Raw genomic sequence first — 16,176 nt, forward strand, 5'->3', positions numbered from 1 at the left:
AGCCTTCGCCAGACGTGCCTTCAGTGCCTCATTCATGCCCATCTAGACTTTCTCTAGCCTACTCTTCCAATTCCTTCAGCCTCTACCCGCAACCCAGTTCCAAAGCCACTTCCATACTTTCAGATATTTATTACAGCAATGGCGCCCTCCAGGGGAGATGGCCGCACCACTGTCCCTTCTTCTCCAGTCTCTTCTGAGGATTTGGGGCATGCACGCACACGTACCCAGTGTGTTTTTCAAGCCACCGGGTTCAGGACTCGAATCACACAGCTGGCCATGTAAGATCCACCTGCCTCAACCACTATGCCACTGCCTGGCCCTGCCTTAGCCCACTTTGTGTTGCTATAACAGAGCACCACAGACTGGGTAATTTGTTTAAAAAACTTTAAAAAGAAATTGATATCTCACAGTTCTGAAAAAAGTCCAGGGTCAGGGGGGTGGCATCTGGCAGGGTTGTCTGCTGCCTCATCCCGTGGTAGAGGGGAGAAAGGCAAGAGAGAGTGAGAGAGAGGGTGGGGCTAACCTCCTTTTAACAGGAACCCACCCCTGCAGTAGCTACCCCCATCCGGGGATAGTGGCGCACATCCGTTTATGAGCCCTCGTGACCTAATCACTGTCTAAAGTTCCCACCTTTCAACACTGTTGCCCTGGAGATTAAGTTTCCCACACATGAAGTTTAATCTGTACCAATAGAGTCAGTTTCCAGGGGATGCATTCAAACCATAACAACCTCTCCTACAAACGGGCACATTGCACCTTTCAACCCAATGTAGTCACTCCACGAACATGGAGGGGGCTTTTCTCACATTCTACTGCCATGGATAAAATAGTTGTCACTTCAGTACATGCAAATAGAGAATTTTAAAAAAAAATTTACTTCCATTTCAGAATCTGGGATCATAATAAAAATGACATTATAATCTTGCAAGGAATAATAGTAATCGGTCTCTGCAGAAACAGAAGAGCTTCCTCTATTTATTTATTTTTTTCTTGGACAAAACCCAGTGGTTGGGTCAAGTGTATTTTTACATAGTTCTTTCTACTGGTGGTCTCGTTTATGTCGAAATGTAACTGTATGAGCTATATTCCTATACTTGCCTCATGGTTTGAGATTTCTTGTTTTAGTTGTCAGAGGGCACAACTCTCTAGAGAGACAGAAGAAGGAGGGCATGTTCTAAGAGGGCTGTTCACGTCACACCCCTTCTCCGTTCCTCTACCCTGTCGGGATGTGGGGCATGTACCCAGGGCATGTACCCAGGTCACGGAGGCGGGCATTGAACACTGATCGGCTATGTGGGATCTGGCTGCCTTACTCACTGGGGTATGGGGCCAGGCTGGTTTTGCTTTTCAAAATCCCCATTTCTGTACTGTGTCCTTAAGATCCTCCGTGAGTTCATCATTCTCCCCTCACTGACTTTGGTAGGAGAGAGCATTACTTGAGCTTCCCAAGTTGCTCTCCAGCTATGTGCCTCCTACTTTTGGTTTTATTCTTTATTCCAGTCATATGCACTCCCAGACGTAGCTCCTGTCCATCCTTCACCCTCCCTCAACCCTCCACCCCTCCCGCCACTCCCTCTCCTCCCATCTTCCTTCCCCCACTTCCTTCCTCCCCCACTCTCTCCCTCCCTCCCTTCCAGCCTGCCTCTCTCCCTCCCTGTCTCCCTTTTCCTCTTCTTTCATCCCCTCTCCCTCCTCATTTGCCTGCCCTGATTCCTCCTTTTCCCTCCTTTCCCCGCCCTGACCCCCCCCCCCCCCCCGCCACTCCCTCTCCTCCCATCTTCCTTCCCCCACTTCCTTCCTCCCCCACTCTCTCCCTCCCTCCCTTCCAGCCTGCCTCTCTCCCTCCCTGTCTCCCTTTTCCTCTTCTTTCATCCCCTCTCCCTCCTCATTTGCCTGCCCTGATTCCTCCTTTTCCCTCCTTTCTCTCGTCATCCTCCCTCTCCCTCTACTCCTCCATCTTACCTCGCTGCCTCCCCCCTTCCTATTTCCTCCCCTGTCCTCTCCCTTTTTTTCTATCATCCTCCCCTTTCCTCTACATCTTCTTCCTCCTTCTCCCTGTCTTTCCAGTTGGCATTTAGGTCCTGAGATCCTAGACGCATCTGGCCCTCCACCAGGAATTCTTCCAGGAGATGGAGACAGGGAGGGAGCCACTGCTTTCTCCTCCTCTGCCCTACTCCAGCTTCTCTGTTTAGTTCTTTTACAAAGAGATTTTATAAAATCAGCTACGGTTTCCACCTGATTCTTCCATGAATAAAACAAAATTGCTGAGTCCCTTTGCATTATTTGAATGTTTGGGTTTTCCTGCGGCACCTGCCAAGACTTTTCTGTGAGAACCAAGCTGGCCTGCAAGCTTTCTTAGGACTTGTGCCAGTCAAACTGCCGTGTGAGCTGAGACTGCCAGCACCATTGCCCGCAGCCCACTCTGCCCAGGTACACCAAATCCCCCGACGAGTAGGCTTCACAAAGCGCGCCGTTGAGAGCTGCACACCCTTCCGTGTCACACACACCAGACACTGGGCAGTCTCAGGTCCACTTTCTCCTTCTCTGTACTGTCCGGCGAGGGTAGCTTGGGACACTGCTCCCACTGCAATATCCTGCAGAAACATCGTGGCTCCAAGCTGAACTATCTTCTCCTTGGTTCTCCTTTCTCTCTGCCCGTGAGGGTCGTGTGATGCCGAGTGAGGCTAAGCAGTCCTCGAGCACCCGATCAGTAGTCTGCCCAAGCTGTCTCTGAATGGTTGAGGATCAGGCAGTGAGAACCATCCAGTCTGTCTGTTGCTGGTGACCGCCCTTTCCTGTAAAGCTTTTCTGGCCTAAAATCTGGAGTGTCCCTACCTAAAATGACTATTAGATGTTAGGGATGAGAAAGCCAAAGTTCAAGTGCCAAGTTCTTTTCCCCACTTCCTCTTTACCTATTTGCTCTCCCTGTGCAGCTCATTACTATCCAGGCATTAAAGGGAAACCGGGGGAGAGAGAAGAGCATGGTATTTTGTTATTTGTAAGCCAGAGGGTGTGTGTGCAAGACACAGAGAGAGAGGGAGGGAGACAGAAATCCACACTGAGGTGCGGCCATGCTGCAATCCCTCTCCTCCAGAGCTCCTTCCGGTTGGGCTTGCAGGCATGCACACACACATGCGCAGTGTGTTCTCAATTTCTAGGACCACGTTTCAAACTTCACTCAGCACTGTGGGAACCAAACCCCTTAAGCACTAGGCCGTGGGACTAGTCCAAGAACAGTATGTGGAAGCTTAAAAGATTTGGGAAAAGTAGACCACATGCAAAAGGGTAGATTAGCAATGTCTTTACATATTAACACTTGTAGTAATTCTATTTTATTACAAATAAAGTGTATTCATCTGATTACATGTCAAATATCATTGACTATTTTGATGGAGTTGGTAATCTCTAATGTTGGGAGATCGATCCACCGAAACCAAGTTGTGCAGTCTGTGGTCTCCAGTCCTTAGTTGTGAGAAGACCAGGCTAGTACGACGTGGAGGTGTGCTCACTGCACACTCTGCTGCTGCTCCTCAGCCTTCCTGGAGAATGCTAATGAACTTCTCTGCCCCCCTGTCCCTTTACCAGAGAAGGACCACAGGCGCGTGCACATGAGAGTGAGGCTGAGGAGAGAGGAGCACCCTCCAGGGGCCTGGTGGCTCTGCCATGCCCTTCCCCGGTCTACCGCCTCACCACACCTGGGCATCCAGGGGCTCACTCAGCCTGTTTCAGGGTGTCTGGACTGGGGATTTGAACTGCACTTGCCATGCGTGCTCAGGCTTCCAGAACACTGCTTTGCCACTGTGCCACAGAGTCTGCCCTCAAGTTCATTCCTTAGTGTCAAGTTGTAAGTTGATACAGCACCAGTTAATTTTGCAGCGTGGACAACGTTAAGCTAAGAATCTGGAGCAATGCGGGTATTCATTTTGCTGAACCTCGGCCTTCCCCGGAACCTTGCAGGGCCCTCTCTTGGCAGGTCTGCTGATTCTCACCCACACTTGGTCCTCGACTCAGCTAGTGTGGCCGTGACTGCTGACACATCTTTCTTCGTATGTTGACTGTTCTTGGTGGGTTTATGTTGTATCCCCAGCATCTCACACTTCACGCACTGCCTGACACATGTAACTCCTCAGAATAGTGAGTAAAATGAGGGGTAAATGATGAACAAGTGAGGAGCACGTGTTCCAAGCGTGTGTTTCCTAGAAAGTCAGTAACGCTGCGTAACTCTTTTCGAAATTAGAGATACAGGGATAAGGTAAGTTCCCGTTTGGAAGTGAAGAAGTCGCTGGGCACTGAGACCAAGGTCTAGGTCCAGCTGGCAGGTTCTGAGGAGCAGAGGTGAGCACAGCCACCCATGAGTAGCACATGGTCCAGCAAGCTGAAAGATAAAACCCCGGGGGGTTGCTGAGCGGGGAGCAGGAAGCCGTTATGAGGCTGTTGACAAGGTGCCTCCCTTTCTTAGTAAGAGTATGCTGCCAAAGAAGTGGGCAGGAAGGGCCCAGGCTTACACCTGGCCTGGGCACAGCCACTTGGAAGATGAGCCATCACGCGGCCACCGAACTACACTAAGCGCAACATCTTCATTTACTAAACAATGACTTAATATAATAGCTGCATTATTGTTACTGTAAAAATCAGAATTAGCCGTTGTAAGGGTTAATGTTCATAAGATATGTTAACTATTTTTGCATACTGACAGCACTTTATCAGGCCAGAGGGCAACAGAAACTAAAGGAGAAAGCACCCCCAATGGGGTGTGATCACACCATAATCCTTTCTCCATTTTTCCACCCCATTCCAATTTGGGGCACACATGCCTGGTGTATTTTTCAAGCCACCAGGGTTAGGATTTGAACTACGTGGTTGGCCATATGAGATTCAGTGCCTTTAACCACATGGTCACAGGGCTAGCCTCTGGCAGGCATCTTTTCAATCTTCGACAACTAAATCTTAGTAGAATCCAGACCCAAATGTTATCCTGTCTTCTACCAAGCATAATTTAGTGATGCCCTAATACGCAGGCAGGGTAACTGCTTCTAAAGCTATCTGTGTTATACTGAGGCCACACGACATTTCCTAAAAGGCACAGATAATACTCAATTACTTTTATTTTAAAGGTAGAAATAAGTACACAAATAGGAAAGGCAGGGTGGCTGTGTAAAGCCACCAGCGGCCGGCAGCCCGGTTAGAAATGGCCTGCTTGCGTCCCTGGAGGCCACGCTGGGGCCGAGCGTGACGGGGTGATTGATCCGGCTTCTCCTACCCCTGGAAGCAACTGCAGGCGGAGGAGACACAGCAGGGTTTTCCTTCTTTACCCACTTGTGCTTCCTTCCCCTTTCCCAGATCCCTGACCATAGGTTAGAATTGTTTCCGTATTCCATGCAAAGTCATCCTTATAGCAGCCAGTTACGAATTCCATTTCCAAATCTGTACTTTTCTTCAGCCCTCACTATGAAGTTAGTGCGTTATTTCCTTTCCTCTTCGTCCTCGCTCTTTCGGTTGCTTGCAATCGCACAAAAGCAAAGGACCATGATGAAGATTAAGTCTTGGCAGCAGGCATTCAGCCCATGTTCAGATTCCAAATGGCTATTGTGTAAGTAATTAAAGCATGGTTCTGTGAGTGATAGTATCTGTCTGCTTCACGCTAAGAGTGCGTATTTGCATTAGTAAAAATTAAACTATTCGAGCCTTATACCATCATATCATATGAGGTCTGTACCACCAAAAAAGGCTCTATTCACTGAACTAGCACAACTTGTTTAAAACACTAACAAAATTCATCAGTAAATCATTTATTTCAAGGCAATATATTCTAAAAAGTCAAACAAATGCATTTTTTTCTTCTTTTCTTTATAAAGTTGGCTTTTAAATAGTTTTTCTCTTTTGGCCCTACATTTCATAGGACTCCATGTTGTGTTTCCTTTATTATCACAGGAGCTGCAAATATTTATTTTTAATATTCTAGTCTCGGAACGAGAAATGATATCCAGCACCCGGCAAGCACACTTACTTAGCATAAGAATGTGTTCTATTTTAAAAGCAATTGCATAAGTAACAGCAGCACAGGAGCTGGCATAATTTATTTAGGAAAACTTGGTGATATGATAAAAACATTGCCTGGTGAATTATTGATACGGTCTGAGGATGGGGATGGTGCCCTCTGAGGTCTGCCTCCCTCTGCCAAGGTCATGCTGTCGTCCTAGAGTGATGGTCGTGAATCTCAGCATCCTCACGCGTGTGTAGAACAGCAGTTCTTCCCTGTTTTCAGGAAAGAACTGGTGCCATGGTATAAACATGCCATAATGGTGATTTCAGGGAGAATAAACCCCCTCCTTTGTTTTGTTTTGACATGGTTTTTGTTTCTCAAACAAGGAATGATATATATGACAGATCTGGGACCAGCAATTATTGTAATGGCTATGTCGCTGGACTCCCATGTAGTTGACCACAATTCGAGTCCCGGACCTGGTGACTTAAACTCACACCCGGCACGTACCCAAGATCCTAAGAAGAGAATGGAGGAGAAGGGATTGCGGCGTGGCCATCCCCCCGGGGGGTGATTTTTCGCTTTCTGTCTCTCTGACTTTCTGGCAAGTGCACGCGCCCTATAGCAAAAAAATCTCTCTCTCTCTCTCTCTCTCTATATATATATATATATATATATACACACACACACACACATATATATATGTGCATATGACAGATCGTAGTTTTACTTTAAAATACAATGAAGTTTATGTATTTATTTATTTGTTTATGGTAACTGCCAGAGTGCGTGCTCACCAAAGACAGAGAAAGAGAGGGCGGAAAGACTGCCAGTGGACCGTGGTCCCACCACAGTCCCTTCTCCTTCGCTGCACCATGCTGTCGGGACTCGAGGCAAGCACTGGGATGTGTCCAGTGTGCTCTTCAGGCTGCTGCAGCTGGGACGTGAGTCACTGTTGGCCACGTGCGATCTGGCTCCCTGCGTCACTAGGCTACGGGGCCCATTTTATGAAAGCCATTTAGAGTTATACTGTAGTCTACCGCAGTTTGCGTCCCGGACCCGGTGGCTTAAACTCACACTGGGCGCGTGTGCGTGCGTGCCCAAGATCCCGAGAGGAGAATGAAGGTGAAGGGATTGCGGTGTGGCCATCCCCCTAGGGGGGTGATTTCTCGCTTTTTGTCTCTCTGTCTCTCTGGTGAGCGCATGTATACTATAGCAAAAACCTCTCTAAAAAAAAAAAAAAGGAAAGAGCTTATTCTCTTGCTATCAAATTAAAAACTTCAACACTTGAACCAAATTTGTAACTGATTCCTTCGAGCCCTGAGGTTTCGCTCTTCATGAAGGAGTGACTAAGAAGTCCATCTTGGCTTATGCTTCTAGCAGAGACTGCGTAGAGGGTAGAATAGCCTTAGTAGTCACCAGCTCTCCCTATTAAATGCCAGCTACAACTCAAAAAGCAAGCACAAAACAGTCTGAAAGCAGAAAAAAATAGAAGCAGCATGCCTAGAGGCCTCAAGTCTCTAAAAAGCCATGGGATTGAATTCCTTGGGCTTCACTTCTGCCTCCTACAAATCCTGGGTGGGGTGCTGTGCACTACCCAACTGGAGCTGCCAGTATTCACAGCAGAAAAGGTCTCTGCTCCCCTTCACCAAGGGACAGGGAAAATGCGACCTAGACTAGCTGAAGAGAAAACTTTTTGGCACATCCCTGGTACTTTGACCCCAACAGGACCCTGATGTCCCGTAGTTCAAGAGGACTGATAAGGAGCTGCTTTTATCCAGCTTTCTGATATTCCTACCTGGATGATGGCAGCAGGATCCAGCTGGGATCTGAGTCTCCCCCTCATAACCCAGCAGCAGGGGATTAACACTGGAGTGACACCTTCACCTCCCACTCAGTGCCTTTAGACCCTGGTGAGAGGCTGAACCTGCTCGCCTGCTGGCACCAACTAGGGGAGCAATGGTGTTAGAGAAGCCTGGCTGGCACTGCACTGCCCCATCTCTGTCCCTGTTATCAGTGAGCCCAGATAGGGGCTGAGATTCTGCCTCGATCCTGCAGCAAAGAAAAAGGATTTCCTGAATTGGTTCTCAGCTTCTTTCCTTTCTGATATCAGTGAACCCAGTGGGGAGCTGAGCACACTCCCCCGGAAGACAGCAGAGTCCAGATTGGTGTTCACTCTCACCAGGAAGGTCAGGGATCAGCATGGCCAAGGGCAAGCTGGATTTTCATGGTGCCCACCTGCAGCCAGACAGTGGGAATCCGGTGCCCCTTTTGTTATGTTGCCGTCCATGTAGTACAGCAGGAAGTTGAACATACCCACATATCAGGCCTGTAAATTATACCTCAATAAGGGAATTACTCAACAAATGAGTAAAATGAAATACTTAATAGTATTCAAAGCCCAGGATATAATCTAAATCGCTCATCACACTAGAAACCAGGAAAATCACAACTTCAATGGAAAAAATTAATTGAGAAATGACAGCATTGAGAAAAAAATCAGGTATAGAATTATTTGTCAAGGGTTTCAGAGCAAACACTAGGGCCACTGGCTGGCCTAGTGGTTAAGGTGGCTAGATCTCACATGGCCAATTGTGCAGTTAGAGTCCTAGACCTACTGGCTGGAAAAACACACAGGTCACATGCACATGTGTGCACAATATCTTGAAAGGAAGAATGGAGGAGAAGGGAGGGGTTGTGGTATGACCATACCCTGTGAGGGATGTTTTCTCACTTTTCTTCTCTGGCTCTCTCTAGTGAACACACATGCCCTCTAGCAAATTGAAAATAAATAAATAAGTCACTATAAATTACTTCAACAAACAATTTTGTTCAAGTTTATTTAGTTATTTCTTCCATGAGCAAGAGAACCCCTCCCCCCCCAATCAGGGTCCTTATGCTGCAATCTACAACCAGCCTTCAGTCAGTGGGCATGTGAGAGCCTAGCATTCTCAGGGAGGTCTCCAGACTTGAACTGGGAACCTTGCCATGTGGGATTGCTTCACAGAATGTTGTGGTTTACTGCTGCACCACTGCTGGTCCCACTTTAACAAGCCGTGTAAAATTCTCTGGAAAAAAAGTAGAAATTTCAGCAAAGAAGTAAAGTTACCACAAAAATAACTAGATCAAAACTATAGAACCCAAACGACTATAATAAAAGAAATAAAATACTTGATGATAAGATCAATACAAGAGTGGAGATGACAGAGGATAGAATCTATAAATTTGATGAGAAATTAATAAAATGTGTTTAATTTGGTGACAGAGAGAAAGCAGACTGAAGATAAAATGAACAGAGACTCAGTGTCCTATGGGACATTGACAAGAGAACTTACATTAATGTTACTGCAGTCCTAGACAGAGGTAACAATGAGTGGGACTTACAAGCAGTCAAACCATAGCTGAAAACTTCCCAATTTTTTTTTTTGAGAGGTTTTTCGCTATAGGGTGCATGCGCTCACCAGACAGACAGAGAGAGACAGAGAGACAGAAAGTGAGAAATCACCCCCCGGGGGAATGGCCACGCCACAATCCCTTCTCCTCCATTCTCCTCTCAGGATCTTGGTCATGCATGCACATGCGCCTGGCGTGAGTTTAAGCCACCAGGTCCAGTACGTGAACCGTGGTCGACTACGTGGGAGTCCAGCAACATAGCCATTACGCTAACTGCTGGTTCCTGAAAACTTCCCAAATTTTGATAAAAAGATATAAACCTATAGATTTCAAATGCTGAATGACAGAATAAGAAAGAAAGAAAAATCTACTCTAAGAGATACCGTGAACTTCTGAAAACTAGAAAGAAATAAAAGTCTTAAAAGCAGTCAGTAAGAGGGGCACTTGCCTTCAGGGAAAGCAATTAGAATGACAACAGATTTTTAATCTGGCACCATGGAGGTTAGAAAGAAATGGAACAGTACTTATCAAGTATTGAAAGACAAAAGCTGTCAGCCATGCGTTCTATACCTGGACAAAGGGTTCTTCATTAATTAAGAAAAATAAGCCATCAAATAAAGAAAAGCTAAGGGAACTTGTCTGTAACAAACCCTTCTTACTATAAATTACTTCAACAAACAATTTTAAGGAAAATTCTTTAAACAGAAAGTAAATGATAATGAAAGATGGCTTAGAATGTCGGAAAGAAAATGAGAACATTAGAATGGGTCAAAATAAGGGGAAATGTGACATACTTTTCTATATGAGTGTGTTCAATCATCTATGATGGCTAAAGCAAAAATTATATAGGATTTTCTTATATAGGACTGGAAATACATAGAGAAATACTCAAGACAGGTGAGATATTTAAGACTAATTAAAGGGAGGAGAGAAAAACGATTTAAAGGGGAGTAAGCCTTCTATACGTTACCTGCAGGATTAAATCAAAACTTCTGTACCAGTAGACAATGTTAGTTATGTATGTGTATGTTAATACCTAGAGCAACAATGCAGAAAACTAAGCAAAGCAATATATCCAAAAACATTACACATAAATGAAGAATCCGAAAACATCTTTGAAAGTCCATCCTCATAAAACCCACAGTAACATCATATTTAGTGGTGAAATGCTGAATGTTTTCTCCCAAGATCACGAACAAAGCAAGGATATCTTCTCCATATCCTTATTGCACAAAGCAATGGATGTTGTGATCGAGCAAGAAAGAAAAAAAATAAGCCATATAAATGGAAAAAATTAAAAAGTGGACTATTTGGTGGTGATATGATTGAAACAAAGGAAAATCCTAACAAATCTATGAAAAATCCCTAGAACTATACTTAAATTCAACAAGCATCTTAACGATAGCATTTTAATGATAAAGATATGAATCCTTCACCTTGCAATATACTGACAGCAAACACGTGGATACCAAAGTGAAAACAGAACACTTATATTTTTTACAAAGAAGTTGAAATATTTAGATCATCTAACACAACATGTATAGAACATATAGCCTGAAAATGACAAGATCAAAGGAATCGACAAGACCTAAATAAATGGAGACACAGTTCCTGCTCACGAATCAGAAGACTCGACATAGTAAAACTGGGTAGGAAAATTTGATGTATATTTAACATAATTCCAACGCAGATGCTAGGGAGGTTTTGTATAGACATAGACAAGCTTGTTCTAAAATGTATATCGAAAGACATAGGACCCAGAATACTAGATCAATCCTGACGAGGAAGAATAGAGTAGGAGGAATCACTGTACATGACAGGAAGGTGCACTACGCAGTGACAGTTACCGAAACTCTGATGCAGGCAGAAATGTAAACACACAGATCAAAGGATGCAGATAGAAACTTAGAAGTAGACCCACACAAATACGTCAAACTGATATTTGACAAAGATGCAAAAGCAACCCAGTAAAAGAATAGGCCTTTCATTAAATGGTACCAAATCAAATGGGCATACATAGAAAAAATATTGGACCTTAACCTAAACCTTACGTTTTATACAAAAATTAACTCAACATAGATGCTAGACTTAAATAACATGTGTGTGTGGGGGGAGGGGATAGAAAATGATGATGCAAAAATAGTAAAGCTAGTAAATCAAATCTCATCTACATGAACTACTTTTGCTCTGTGCAAACTCCCGTGAAGACAATACAACAAGCCACAGACTGAGAGAAAAATATTTATATGTCATGTGTCCAATAATGTATTTGTAATTAGGAAAAAGCCCTCAAAGTTCAATAAGAAAAAATAAATAGTCCTGAAGCCAGCAGGTGGCGTGGTAGTGGTGAAGGTGCTGGATTCCATATGGTCGGTACGTGGTTCAGATTCTGGGCTTGAAACTCACACTGGGTGCTTGTGCCTAAGAGGCCAAAATCCGGAGAGGAGCATGGAGAAGGGATTGTGGTGAGGCATGGCCATCGCCCCCCTGGGAGAGGTGATTTCTTACTTTCCTTGTTTCTTTCTCTCTGTGTCTTTGTCCAGTTAAGGCCCATGCCCTATAGCAAACATTCAATAAATAAATAAACAACCCAATTAGAAAATGGACAAAAGACATGGACAGATATCACATTGAGAAAGAAAAGCCTATGGATAATAAACACTTAGAAAAGATTCTCGGGACCAGCAGTTGGCATAATGGCTATGTCATTGGACTCCCATGTAGTTGATAGCGGTTCAAGTCCTGGACCTGGTGGCTTAAACTCATGCCGGGTGCGTGTGCGTGCGTGCCCAAGATCCCGAGAGGAGAATGGAGGAGAAGGGATTGTGGCGTGGCCATTCCCCCCCCCCGGGGGGGTGATTTCTCACTTTCTGTCTCTCTGTCTCTCTCTCTCTCTCTCTCTGTCTGGTGAGCACACACGTTCTATAGCAAAAACCTCTCAAAAAAAGATTTTCAACATCATTAATCATTGGAGAGACGCAAATTACATCCATGACAAACTACACACCTATTAGGAAAGCTAAAACAAAAAATAGCGACAACATCGAATGGCAGGGGGGGTGCAGATAAGTGGGCGGGTCGCGGCTGCTGGGGGAAAGGTGAACTAGTGTAGCCGTCACAGGGCAGACCGCACCTCACCTCTGTCCTTTCGGGGCTTCTGGGCTGAGCCTGCAGGTAAAATGGACATAAGACACTCAGAGAGGAGAAGGCTGTACACATTTATTTAACACAAGTTTTAAATGACACAGAAGCTTTCGTTAGAAAAGACCTAGACAGAGCTGAACAGCCCTGTACTGACTTTGACAAAAAGGAGTAAGCTGTGAAACTGTGAGCAGGCGAGCAGCCTGGGCTCAGGTGGGAGGTAGCTAGGAAGGTGAGGAGCAGTTGGACGAGATTTGTTTGTGCAGATTTCCCTTGGTCTCAGTTTCCTGCCCTTGAGGATATAAAGGATGTGGAGAGACACCTTTTACATGGGAATTTCACCTGTTTTTAAGAAGGCAAGGCAAGGTGATCTTGCACCTGCTGCTTTTCAAATCCCTTTAATATAAATAGTCAACACGCCACTGTGGCATATTTTAGGGTGACTATTTTTAATTCCTTCAACATGCAGGAAAGCTGTTAGGCAGATTCTTTAAAAAGTGAATGTACATTGTCATATCATCCAGCGATTGCTCTCTTGCACCACTATCACAGGGAAACGAAGACTTATCTTTACACAAAATTCTGTATACAGAATATTCATATCAGCTTTATTCGTAATTGCCAAAATACGAATAAGTCAACAAGTATCTTTTAATGGGTGAAGGGTTAAACAAACACGGCATGTCCATATGGTGGAATGTTACATAACATCAGGAGATATCATTCTGTTGTGAACATCTCGAGCGGGACTCAAGGAAACTGGGGTGAATAAAGCCAATGCACATGCTATTTCATTTATATTCAATCTTCAAAATGACAGTGATAGAGGGAACCAGCAGTTAGCATAATGGCTATGTCGCTGGACTCCCACGTAGTCGACCGCGGTTCGTGTCCCGGACCCGGTGGCTTAAAACTCACGCCGGGCGCATGTGCGTGCATGCCCAAGATCCCGAGAGGAGAATGGAGGAGAAGGGATTGCGGCGTGACCATCCCCCCTGGGGGGTGATTTCTCGCTTTCTGTCTCTATGTCTCTCTCTGTCTGTCTGGCGAGCACACGCGCCCTACAGTGAAAATCTCTCCAAAAAAAAATGACAGTGATAGAGATGAGGAAGGGATTACAGGATTCCAGGAGTCAGGGAGGGAGGAGGAGAGGTGACTGGGTCTGAGAAAGGGACAGAGAAGGTGTCCATAGAACCGTGCTATGTCTTCTCTGCGGTGGTGAGCCCATGAAGACATGCCTGTGATAAAATAAAAGTACATCAAACTAAATGTATACACTGATACCGTGTTCCGGTAAAGCTGGTGGGATCTGAATAAAGTTGGCCGTTGTATCAAAGTCAATTCTCACTAATGTATTCCAGTTGTGATATTATATTATGATTGTGCAAGATTGTATCAGGGGGCCAGGTGGTGGGAGGGATATGGGGGACATGGGATCTCTATTCTCTCTTACAACTGGTTGTAAATATGCAATCGTCTAAGAAAAAATTTAAAAACTACACATCTTGACTGACATAAGACTTTATATTTATCTAAATTTATATTATTAAATTTTCTTGATCTTGGCATTCTCAAAATGGTCCTTTTTCAAGATATCTTATTCAGTAGAAGCGTACTAAGAGCAAAACTTTTGGAGAACTATAAATACCTGCAATTTACTCCAGCATGAAAAAATTAGGAGATACGTCCAATGGTAAAGAAGCATGGTTTTCTTAATTCAGCTAGGGTTTCCCAAACCTCTTGTACCACAAGTTCCTTTTTTAAAACATTCCTTAGAATGCTTATCTATAGACTACGTGTTTGAAAATGTAGCTGTTTTTGTCTGGTTGTTTGTTTTATTTTTTTGCCACGGGCACGTGCACTTGCTGGAGAGAGACAGAGAGTGAAAGAGAGAACGCACCTCCACGTAGAATGGTCACGCTGCAATCCCTTCTCCATTTCTCCTTCCTTTTGGGACTTTGGGCATGGACACGCATGTGCCAGTGTGTCTCTGAAGCCTCCAGGTCCAGGACTTGAGTCAACGTCATCGGCCATGTGGGATCCAGCTGTCTTAACCACCGTGCCATGGGCTGGCTCTAGAAATGCAATTTAGTCTTGCTTTTAAACATAATATGATGTGTGTCTGAATCCCCACTAACTTGTAATAATTTAGAATTATAGTTAATTTGTGATAAATTGATAAACTTTCCAGTGAAGCAATGCCTTCAGACGGGAAGGCTGCATATGAGCAGAGAAAACTGCCCGACTCCCTGCCATGGTCTAATTCCGTTAACACTAATTACCTTGTAACTTTCTTTGTTCTTTCTCTCAGTGTTATTAAGAGTCCTAACAGTCAGCCCAGGGCTGCCCGGAAGCCCCTGGCTGGGAGGTGTGGAGAGACAGTCGATGCGGCCTGTTCAGGCCCCAGGAGCGCAGCCGGCGCCCTCCGCGTACCGCCCGCAGCAGCGCCTGGAGCTGTGCGCAGTCCACGCCCTCAACAACCTCCCACAGCAGCAGCTCTTCAGCCAGGAGGCTCTTGAAGAGATATGCAAGAGGGTGGCCCCGACTCCCGGCCGAACCCCTATAGCAGCCCATGCAATCATGACTTCAACGTGATCATGGCCGCTCTGTGGTGGGACTGGAGGAGGCATAGGCGGAGGGCCCTGTTCCAGCTGGCCCTGCTGCAGGTGCTGGGGCTGATCCTGAAGCCACCCTCACCTATGTGGCTCAGGCTGCTGTCCTTGCCGGTGGCACTGGGTGACTCTCCATCCGCTACAACCTGAACTTCAAGCTGCGGGAGCTCAAGGTCCTGGGGACCAAAGACTACGTCAGGGCCTTCTTGGCAGCTGCCCTGGCCCAAGCCTGGCGAGGTGCTGCTGGTGGTGACCAAAGAGGAGGAACAGAAGGGCTGCTGGCTGCAGGCAGCCCGACCCCTTTCACCGTAGGCTACTGGCCTGGTGTGGTCCCCATGCACCCTCCTCCTGCTCCCAAGTGTCATGTGCTGGGGAAGGGCCTGTACCCATAGACCCCAAGGAGGTCCCAGCCCCCTTCCCAGCATCCCCTACTCCCTAGTGCTGCTGTTACCTCAATAAATCTACTGATTTGAGAAAAACAAAAAAGAAAAACAAAGAGGGGTCATAACAAAAGTAGAAAATGGAGAGAGAGAATCTTGTCCAGACAAAAGAGAGACGGGGAACTGCATTTATCATCTGGTCTTAACTCATTGCACACACGGTGGAAACACATCAACAATGTCCTGCCGACGTGGACGTAGTCAGCAAGGGGCTGTGATCTCTGAAGTATCCAGACTGCACCGGGGGAGAGGGAGAGCCAGAGCTCGGGAGAGCAACTGGAAACTGGGAACTGTAGAACAGAAAGCTTCAGAATGCCCTGTGACACCTGGGCACGAGCCGAGCTGCACACGCATGAGATGAAGACCTTTGAGACCAGGAGAAGAGCTGGTAGGAAATGCTGGCAAATCTTTCCTGGCTAGCACAGAGGACATTCCCACCTGTCAAGATGGAAAGACCTAACTGCATGGAGAGTTGTTCCAGGTGGCCATACCAAGAGAGAAAGGATGGTGACACTAACAAACAAGGACACAAAACAGTGGTGACAGGGCCAGGAAATGGCATGGAGGTCAGGGTGGCTGGATCCCACATGACCGACTTCATGGTTTG

The 16,176-nt window shown here is 45.8% G+C and overlaps 1 pseudogene; it reads left to right on the forward strand.

Moving 5' to 3' along the window:
- The first annotated feature begins 3,908 nt into the window (after positions 1 to 3,908).
- LOC102483412 (uncharacterized) lies at positions 3,909 to 15,441 on the forward strand (annotated as a pseudogene).
- Positions 15,442 to 16,176: the final 735 nt, after the last annotated feature.

The sequence above is a fragment of the Tupaia chinensis genome, unplaced genomic scaffold, assembly GCF_000334495.1.
Source record: "Tupaia chinensis unplaced genomic scaffold, TupChi_1.0 Scaffold000503_1, whole genome shotgun sequence".
NCBI lineage: Eukaryota > Metazoa > Chordata > Mammalia > Scandentia > Tupaiidae > Tupaia > Tupaia belangeri.